This window comes from Coregonus lavaretus, assembly GCF_964263955.1.
Source record: "Coregonus lavaretus genome assembly, chromosome: 12".
Taxonomy (NCBI): domain Eukaryota; kingdom Metazoa; phylum Chordata; class Actinopteri; order Salmoniformes; family Salmonidae; genus Coregonus; species Coregonus lavaretus.
Genome location: NC_139999.1, coordinates 14,924,692 through 14,935,672, shown reverse-complemented (window position 1 = coordinate 14,935,672; position 10,981 = coordinate 14,924,692).

Here is a 10,981-nt window from a genome sequence, read left to right as displayed (position 1 = left end):
CTACACGGGAGGATCTTGTCAATGATCTCAAGGCAGCTGGGACCATAGTCACCAAGAAAACAATTGGTAACACACTACGCCGTGAAGGACTGAAATCCTGCAGCGCCCGCAAGGTCCCCCTGCTCAAGAAAGCATATATACATGCTCGTCTGAAGTTTGCCAATGAACATCTGAATGATTCAGAGGAGAACTGGGTGAAAGTGTTGTGGTCAGATGAGACCAAAATCGAGCTCTTTGGCATCAACTCAACTCGCCGTGTTTGGAGGAGGAGGAATGCTGCCTATGAACCCAAGAACACCATCCCCACCGTCAAACATGGAGGTGGAAACATTATGCTTTGGGGGTGTTTTTCTGCTAAGGGGACAGGACAACTTCACCGCATCAAAGGGATGATGGACGGGGCCATGTACCGTCAAATCTTGGGTGAGAACCTCCTTCCCTCAGCCAGGGCATTGAAAATGGGTCGTGGATGGGTATTCCAGCATGACAATGACCCAAAACACCCGGCCAAGGCAACAAAGGAGTGGCTCAAGAAGAAGCATATTAAGGTCCTGGAGTGGCCTAACCAGTCTCCAGACCTTAATCCCATAGAAAATCTGTGGTGGGAGCTGAAGGTTCGAGTTGCCAAACGTCAGCCTCGAAACCTTAATGACTTGGAGATGATCTGCAAAGAGGAGTGGGACAAAATCCCTCCTGAGATGTGTGCAAACCTGGAGGCCAACTACAAGAAACGTCTGACCTCTGTGATTGCCAACAAGGGTTTTGCCACCAAGTACTAAGTCATGTTTTGCAGAGGGGTCAAATACTTATTTCCCTCATTAAAATGCAAATCAATTCATAACATTTTTGACATGCATTTTTTTGTTTTTATTCTGTCTCTCACTGTTCAAATAAACCTACCATTAAAATTATAGACTGATCATTTCTTTGTCAGTGGGCAAACGTACAAAATCAGCAGGGGATCAAATACTTTTTTCCCTCACTGTACACTAGCTCTGTCAGGAGGAATGGGCGAAAATTCACCCAACTTATTGTGGGAAGCTTGTGGAAGGCTACCCGAAACGCTTGACCCAAGTTAAACAATTTAAAGGCAATGCTACCAAATACTAATTGAGTGTATGTAAACTTCTGACCCATTGGGAATGTGATGAAATAAATAAAAGCTGAAATAAATCATTCTTTCTACTATTATTTCACATTCTTAAAATAAAGTGGTGATCCTAACTGACCTAAGACAGGGAATTTTTACTAGGATTACATTTCAGGAATTGTGAAAAACTGAGTTTAAATGTATTTGGCTAAGGTGTATGTAAACTTCCGACTTCAACTGTACGTACATTGTAATATTGTTGTATGGTGGTATTATACATTTTGTATTGTAGATATGTAGTGGTGTAATAATGTTATATGATGCACTGTTTCATCTTTTGTTTTATATGTGATGTAAGTGCCTTAATGTGTTTGGACCCCAGGAAATGGGGATCCCTAATAAATACTAATACAAATACTCTGTGTGCAATAATAGTGTTTAAAACATGATTTTTGAATGACTACCTCAGTCATCTCTTTACCCCACACAGACAATTATCTGTAAGGTCCCTCAGTCGAGCAGTGAATTTCAAACAATGATTCAACCATAAAGACCAGGGAGGTTTTCCAATGCCTCACAAAGAAGGGCACCTATTGGTAGATGGGTAAAAAAAAGTTGAATATCCCTTTGAGCATGGTGAAGTTATTAATTACACTTCACCATGTCCTTCCTAACTCAGTTGCTGGAGAGGAAGGAAACCGCTCAGGGATTTCAGTTGTGCACTGGGGCCTCCCACTCCTCTTTCTATTCTGGTTAGAGCCAGTTTGCGCTGTTCTGTGAAGGGAGTAGTACACAGCGTTGTACGAGATCTTCAGTTTTTAGGCAATTTCTCGCATGTAATAGCCTTCATTTCTCAGAACAAGAATAGACTGACGAGTTTCAGAAGAAAGTTATTTGTTTCTGACCATTTTGAGCCTGTAATCGAACCCACAATTGCTGATGCTACAGATACTCAACTAGTCTCAAGAAGGCCAGTTTTATTGCTTCTTTAATCAGCACAACAGTTTTCAGCTGTGCTAACATAATTGCAAAAGGGTTTTCTAATGATCAATTGGCCTTTTAAAATGATAAACTTGGATTAGCAAACACAACGTGCCATTGAAACACAGGACTGATGGTTGCTAATAATGGGTCTCTGTACGCCTATGTAGATATTCCATTAAAAATCAGCCGTTTCCAGCTACAATAGCCATTTACAACATTAACAATGTCTACACTGTATTTATGATCAATTTGATGTTATTTTGATGGCCAAAAAAATTGCTTTTCTTTCGAAAACAAGGACATTTCTAAGTGACCCCAAACTTTTAAATGGTAGTGTACCACTGAGTACCACACTTCATATTTTCAAGCATAGTGGTGGCTGCATCATGTTATGGGTATGCTTGTCATTGGCAAGGACTAGGGAGTTTTGTAGGATAAAAAGAAACGGAATAGAGCTAAGCACAGGCAAAATCCTAGAGGAAAACCTGGCTCTGTCTGCTTTCCAACAAACACTGGGAGACAAATTCACCTTTCAGCAGGACAATACCCTAAAATACAAGGCCAAATATACACTGGAGTTGCTTACCAAGATGACATTGAATGTTCCTGAGTGGCCAGTTATAGTTTTGACTTAAATCGGCTTGATAATCTGTGGCAAGACTTTAAAATGGCTGTCTAGCAATGATCAACAACCAGGTTGACAGAGCTTGAAGAATTTAAAAAAGAATAATGTGCAAATATTGCACAATCCAGGTGTGCAAAGCTCTTAAAGACTTACCCAGAAAGACTCACAGCTGTAATCACTGCCAAAGGTGATTCTAACATGTATTGACTCAGGGGTGTGAATACTTATGTAAATGAGATATTTCTGTATTTCTTTTTCAATAAATTTGCTAAAATTTCTAAAAACATATTTTCACTTTGTCAATATGGGTGAGAAAAACAATCAATTTAATTCATTATGAATTCAGGCAGTAACACAACAAAATGTGAAATAAGTCAAGGGGTATGAATATTTTCTTAAGGCACTGTATGTGAAAGTTCCTACTAGTGCCCAATTTCAAAGCTGCAAAATCTTTTTGCTGTGGAGGCGACTCACAGATAAACACATTTTTCAGATATTTTTAGTATACTTCTTTGGTATAATTATCAGATAAGTGATCATACTTACTGAAAATTAAGTGATGAATGTGTTGATATATGCATATGATAGCATGCTACATGGGTATTAATTACTATTTCTTGCCAAATGAAAATATGGGTTTTTCATGCTAGCAGTCGTACCACATGTCACAGTCAATACAGTAGCAACATAACTTGGTGAACCACAACAATATAATAGATCTCAAGTATTCACAGCTCATATTTTTTTATGCATTTTGTTTTATTTTACAGTTAAATGAACCTTGCATTGTTATACATATGGCTTTTTTGTAAATTTGACATTTATCTCAGGTGGGCTTAAAGGGCACAATAGCACAAAAAGGACCCCCTCGATACAAAATGGAAATGGAAATAAATAAATATTGTTCAATATGATCAATACTGCATAATATTGTAGTCTATAGTGTATATTTATACACCAGACCATTGGTTTCCAAATATTTTGAGTAAACTTAGCTATTTTGTATTTTTTTTAACCATAAATCATTGTTGTTCCTATTAAGCCCGGTTTGCATTGAAACACATGTGTGGGGATATCCCTAATATTAAATTAACCTGAGCATAAATGTTTTTTCTTCAGATTTAAATTGATTAAAATAATCAAAAACAACCAGTATGCATTATCCATTGGGCCTTTATCAAGATTAAAAACCATTCAGAAAAATTAAAAGCCTCTCTACTTTCTCCAATACTTTTGGAGTGGACAGGTAGTCATTGATGCAGAGAGTAGAATAAGATCAGGGTTGAGAGATATCGGGGATAGAAGACCTACAAGTAGTGGACAAAAATGGAAACTAATGAGGGACAAGAAGATGACTATTGGACAACTACTCATACAGTTCAGTCTGGGGCATTGTCATATTGTTGTCTCTCATTCATCCAGGTGTTCATATTCTTTGGTTCACCACATGTATCTTTGTAATACAACAGTAGAGAAGGAGATTTGAAGCTGTCTTCAGACAGGCTTTAGGAAGACAAGTTGAACTACTTAACAAGAATAGGAGTACAGCAAATGTGAACCAGCTTTGAGATAATTTATTAAAAGTTGTTTGTGTTATGGTCTTTGTGCATGGCGTCCTATCCACTGCTTGATTTTGTTCTAACCAAGCAGTAACACACTTGATTCAACTAATCAAGTCTTGATTGAAGTCTATGATTAGTTAGTTGAATCAGGTGTGTACTGGTTGGCAGGAACAAAAGCCTGGGCCCACATTGATCTCTGCGGATATGATTGGACAACTCCTATTATGAGTGCTGATGGAAACAATTACACTAGAGCTTACATTAGCATAAAACACTGGCTACACACTGGTGTGGGGTAAGTCTCAGGTGGAAGTGCAGCATTTCCCTCCATCTCTGGCTCCCTCCTATTTCCATCCATCCTTCACATTTAATCTCCATCTCTCCTCCTCCCTTCTCTCCTCCTCACCTGGACATGCCATCTGTCTCTCCTTCCTCTCCCGTCTGTCAAAAGCTGTAAGAGAAATAACTTCCACTATCCATCTCTCCATCCATCTGTCTCTCCTCTCTATACCTTCATCTGTCTCTGACCCTCTGTCTCTATTGGAGGGTGGGCAGAGACGAACAGGATACCCAAATTTTGGAGACAACAGGATGATTTTACGGGACAGTGTAGCCTACATTCATCATTTCCATTTAGATCTTCTTGAATTACTGTTTCGTGAGCAAATTAGAGCAGATGGTGTTAACAAACTATATAGCTTTGCTGTACTTTGTTTCAATCAAAGCACATTCTACCTGGTAGCCTAGTAGCCTAGTAGCCTAGTAGCCTAGTAGCCTGGTAGCCTGGTAGCCTAGTAGCCTAGTAGCCTGGTGGCCTGGTAGCCTAGTAGCCTGGTAGCCTGGTATCCTGGTAGCCTGGTAGCCTAGTAGCCTAGTAGCCTGGTAGCCTGGTAGCCTGGTAGCCTAGTAGCCTGGTAGCCTGGTAGCCTGGTAGCCTGGTAGCCTGGTAGCTAAGTTTACTGTTGAGTTTTGGCCGCATGAGATTTTTTATTGTTGGAATAGTCAGCTAACCATCCTAAAATCTCATAGGAAATTAGGTGGTGTTTTTGGTGTAACAGTAACGTTATACTATGCTAATATATTTGGTTCTGTTATGTAGAAAATACTAATTAATCATTATGTGATCTTCCATGACATTGATTCAGCTTTGATCTAACTTTACTAAACGAGAACCACTCTGAAAAGTGGCAGAGCGACGCTCTGGTGCGCTCAGGCAGCACTACACCCCTGCAATCCGCTGCAATGAACTAGCTAATTTAAGCGCACATAGCCAATTTTTTTTCCTTGCACAAAATCTTACAGTGCAGAAACGAGAGACCACACGTGTGGTTGTTTTATGAATCTGGGAATATGTGGCCAACTAAACATTTCTGGTTGGTCTCAGGGAATATAAAACAGTTAGGAAGGGAAACTTTTAAAACGGGATTGAGTAAAGTAGCAGCAAATATGATGAATGAGCAACTAATGAGCACGGAGACTGGAGAGCCTCACAAGACAAAATTACCTTATATCGTTCAGTCTAATATTTGCTTACTTTTGTAGGTCTTCATCATAACCCCGGTTTTTGTAAGTAGTGAGGCCTAACTGTCCTCTCCAAGTTTAGCTGGAATTTAACATGGAAGAATTTGAGAAATGTGATTGGTTGACGATATGCCAATGACATTGGCCTACGTCTCGTCTTGTGCTGCGCAGAACATCAGATCTCAACAACGATTGGAGAAATGTCTAACATCACCATGGTTACCACATCCTTATGATATACAGTGGCTTGCGAAAGTATTCACCCCCCTTGGCATTTTTCCTATTTTGTTGCCTTACAACCTGGAATTAAAATTGATTTTTGGTGGGTTTGTATCATTTGATTTACACAACATGCCTACCCCTTTGGAGATGCAAAATACTTTTTTTTTGTGAAACAAACAAGAAATAAGACACAAATACAGAAAACTTGAGTGTGCATAACTATTCACCCCCCCCCCCCCCCTCCCCCCCAAAGTCATTACTTTGTAGAGCCACTTTTTGCAGCAATTACAGCTGCAAGTCTCTTGGGGTATGTCTCTATAAGCTTGGCACATCTAGCCACTGGGATTTTTGCCCATTCTTCAAGGAAAAACTGCTCCAGCTCCTTCAAGTTGGATGGGTTCCGCTGGTGTACAGCAATCTTATAGGGAAGGACATTCAACAAGCACAGCACTTACACAAATTACTGATGATTGGCATAGAGAAATTGATGATAAAAAGATTGTGGGGGCTGTTTTGTTAGACTTCAGTGTGGCTTTTGACATTATCGATCATAGTCTGCTGCTGGAAAAAACGTATGTGTTATGCCTTTACACCCCCTGCTATATTGTGGATAAAGAGTTACCTGTCTAACAGAACACAGAGGGTGTTCTTTAATGGAAGCCTCCAACATAATCCAGGTAGAATCAGGAATTCCCCAGGGCAGCTGTCTAGGCCCCTTATATTTTTCAATCTTTACTAACGACATGCCACCGGCTTTGAGTAAAGCCAGTGTGTCTATGGATGCGGATGACTCAACACTATACACGTCAGCTACTACAGCGACTGAAATTACTGCAACACTTAACAAAGAGCTGCAGTTAGTTTCAGAATGGGTGGCAAGGAATAAGTTAGTCCTAAATATTTCATTTTATTTGGGACAAATCATTCACTAAACCCTAAACCTCAACTAAATATTGTAATACATAATGTGGAAATTGAGCAAGTTGAGGTGACTAAACTGCTTGGAGTAACCCTGGATTGTAAACTGTCATGGTCAAAACATATTGATACAACAGTAGCTAAGATGGGGATAATAGTAGCTAAATCTGTCCATAATAAAGCGCTGCTCTGCCTTCTTAACAACACTATGAACAAGGCAGGTCCTACTGGCTCTAGTTTTGTCACACCTGGACTACTGTTCAGTCGTGTGGTCAGGTGCCACAAAGAGGGACTTAGGAAAATTGCAATTGGCTCAGAACTGGACAGCACGGCTGGCCCTTGGATGTACACAGAGAGCTAACATTAATAATATGCATGTCAATCTCTCCTGGCTCAAAGTGGAGGAGAGATTGACTTCATCACTACTTGTATTTGTGAGAGGTATTGACATGTTGAAAGCGCTGAGCTGTCTGTTTAAATGACTAGCACACAGCTCAGAAACCCAGGCATACCCAACAAGACATGCCACCAGAGGTCTCTTCACAGTCCCCAAGTCCAGAACAGACTATGGGAGGCGCAAAGTACTGCATAGAGCCATGACTACATGGAACTCTATTCCACATCAGGTAACTGATGCAAGCAGTAGAATCAGATTTAAGAAACAGATAAAAATACACCTTATGGAACAGCGGGGACTGTGAAGCAACACAAACATAGGCGCAGACACATGCACACACGTACACATGGATTTAGTTTTGTAGATATGTGGTAGTGGAGTAGGGGCCTGAGGGCACACACTTAGTGTGTTATGAAATCTGTTATGAATGTATTGTAATGTTTTTAAAATGTTATAACATCCTTAATTTTGCTGGACCCCAGGAAGAGTAGCAGCTAATGGGGATCCATAATAAATACAAATACAAATACAAACTCTATGCGAAGGAGATGTGTCGCGCTGCATGAGGCAAATTGTGGTCACACCACATACAGACTGGTTTTCTGATCCACGCCCCTACCTTTAAAAAATTGTATTTCAATGGACTGATGTGCTTATATGAACTGTAACTCAGCAAATCTTTGAAATTGTTGCATGTTGCATTTATATTTTTGTTCAGTATATATTTTCATTAGTGCAATGTGACTGCAAGTGACAGGTTTGAATAACTGACTGAAATACGGGACAAATCAACTTTTTTTTCTAAATTTGTAGTGTTTGAATTTGTTGATAAAAGGTGGGACATGATTGTTTGGTTGCAGGACGCGGGACAAAGGGCCAAAATGTGGGACTGTTCCGCACAATCCGGGACATGTGGTCACCCTTGCTCCACAGCATCTGTCTGTGTGTGTCCATGTCTGGGGTATAGGTCGGCAGTTCAGGAAAAACTTGAATCAGGCCCCGAACAGGAAGCAAGCACACACACACAAGCACACTACACACACACTACAGTATACACACACACACACACACAATATGTGTGTGTTCTACCCTGACTCCTTCCTATCCTCCCCTTTAGACAAACATCCTTCCTGAGAGATTATTTTAACCCCCATCAGCATTTTCTATTCAGTACACACACACACACACACACACACACACTACCTCTCTTTTTATCCATCTGTCTCACACACATACAGTGGCTTGCGAAATTATTCACCCCCCTTGGCATTTTTCCTATTTTGTTGCCTTACAACCTAGAATTAAAATGGACTTTAGGGGGATTTGTATCATTTGATTTACACAACATGCCTACCACTTTGAAGATGCAAAATATTTTTTATTGTGAAACTAAAAGAAATAAGACAAAAAAACAGAAAACTTGAGTGTGCATAACTATTCACCCCCCCAAAGTAAATACTTTGTAGAGCCACCTTTTGCAGAAATTACAGCTGCAAGTCTCTTGGGGTATGTCTCTATAAGCTTGGCACATCTAGCCACTGGGATTTTTGCCCATTCTTCAAGGCAAAACTGCTCCAGCTCCTTCAAGTTGGATGGGTTCCGCTGGTGTACAGCAATCTTTAAGTCATACCACAGATTCTCAATTGGATTGAGGTCTGGGCTTTGATTAGGCCATTCCAAGACATTTAAATGTTTCCCCTTAAACCACTCGAGTGTTGCTTTAGCAGTATACTTAGGGTCATTGTCCTGCTGGAAGGTGAACCTCCGTCCCAGTCTCAAATCTCTGGAAGACTGAAACAGGTTTTCCTCAAGATTTTCCCTGTATTTAGCTCCATCCATCATTCCTTCAATTCTGACCAGTTTCCCAGTCCCTGCCGATGAAAAACATCCCCACAGCATGATGCTGCCACCACCATGCTTCACTGTGGGGATGGTGTTCTCGGGTGATGAGAGGTGTTGGGTTTGAGCCAGACATAGCGTTTTCCTTGATGGCCAAAAAGCTCAATTTTAGTCTCATCTGACCAGAGTACCTTCTTTCATATCTTTAGGGAGTCTCCCACATGCCTTTTGGTGAACACCAAACGTGTTTGCTTATTTTTTTCTTTAAGCAATGGCTTTTTTCTGGCCACTCTTCCGTAAAGCCCAGCTCTGTGGAGTGTACAGCTTAAAGTGGTCCTATGGACAGATACTCCAATCTCCACTGTGGAGCTTTGCAGCTCCTTCAGGGTTATCTTTGGTCTCTTTGTTGCCTCTCTGATTAATGCCCTCCTTGCCTGGTCCGTGAGTTTTGGTGGGCAGCCCTCTTTTGGCAGGTTTGTTGTGGTGCCATATTCTTTCAATTTTTTAATAATGGATTTAATGGTGCTCCGTGGGATGTTCAAAATTTCTGATATTTCTTTATAACCCAACCCTGATCTGTACTTCTCCACAACTTTGTCCCTGACCTGTTTGGAGAGCTCCTTGGTCTTCATGGTGCCGCTTGCTTGAGGGTGCCCCTTGCTTAGTGGTGTTGGAGACTCTGGGGCCTTTCAGAACAGGTGTATATATACTGAGATCATGTGACACTTAGATTGCACACAGGTGGACTTTATTTAACTAATTATGTGACTTCTGAATGTAATTGGTTTCACCAGATCTTATTTAGGGGCTTCATAGCAAAGGGGGTGAATACAATACGCACCACTTTTCTGTTATTTATTTTTTAGTTTTTTTAAACAAGTTATTTTTTTCATTTCACTTCACCAATTTGGACTATTTTGTGTATGTCCATTACATGAAATCCAAATAAAAATCAATTTAAATTACAGGTTGTAATGCAACAAAATAGGAAAAACGCCAAGGGGGATGAATACTTTTGCAAGGCACTGTACTACCTCTCTCCCTCACACACTCACTCACACACACACACCCTCTGTCTCTCACACACATATGGAGTAAACAGTCATCTGATTGAGCCGTGGTCAGTCCAGCATTAAGACTAATCGATGCAATCCACCTCTAATTTAGTGTGGGTCATTACATACACAGACACACACACACGCACAGTCCAGCAGTAATTGATTGTGGGTTGTTAGGAAATCGCACTAATGTGAACAATGGGAGATTAGGGGAATTTAACGACCACTTCCCAGAGCCACTACTAGCACACACTCACACACAGGCAAGTAATCATGTATAATGATGACTGATTAGAACGTGAATTGCAGACGAGGCCAGTGTTTCAATAGGTTTGAATTCTATCGGGTTGAATAGGAAATGGTAGTTTGGGTTTCGGTTCCCCTGGATACTGATTGAGAGAGACACTGCACATTGTCACATGCTGTATGACCAGCACAAAGCCGGGGTGGTTTATGAGGAAATGGAGGAGGTACGTTGCACAATCCCTACTGTGGATACTGAACAAAATATCACTGTCAACACAGTTCTAGCAGTAGACTGCCTCTGCTCTGCTCTCTTCATCTTTCCCTTTGTCTTTCTGTCCTTCTCTGTCTCTCTCTCAGTCTGTTGGTTTAGTGACCCATTTAATGTGTGTTAATAAATGATAAACACATTCAGTATTCAGCGCCTAACCCAGCACCTCTCATCTACAGACAAATCACACACACATGCACAGCCTGCACAGACATCACACGCTCCGTATTCAGCAGGCCCACTCTCTCACC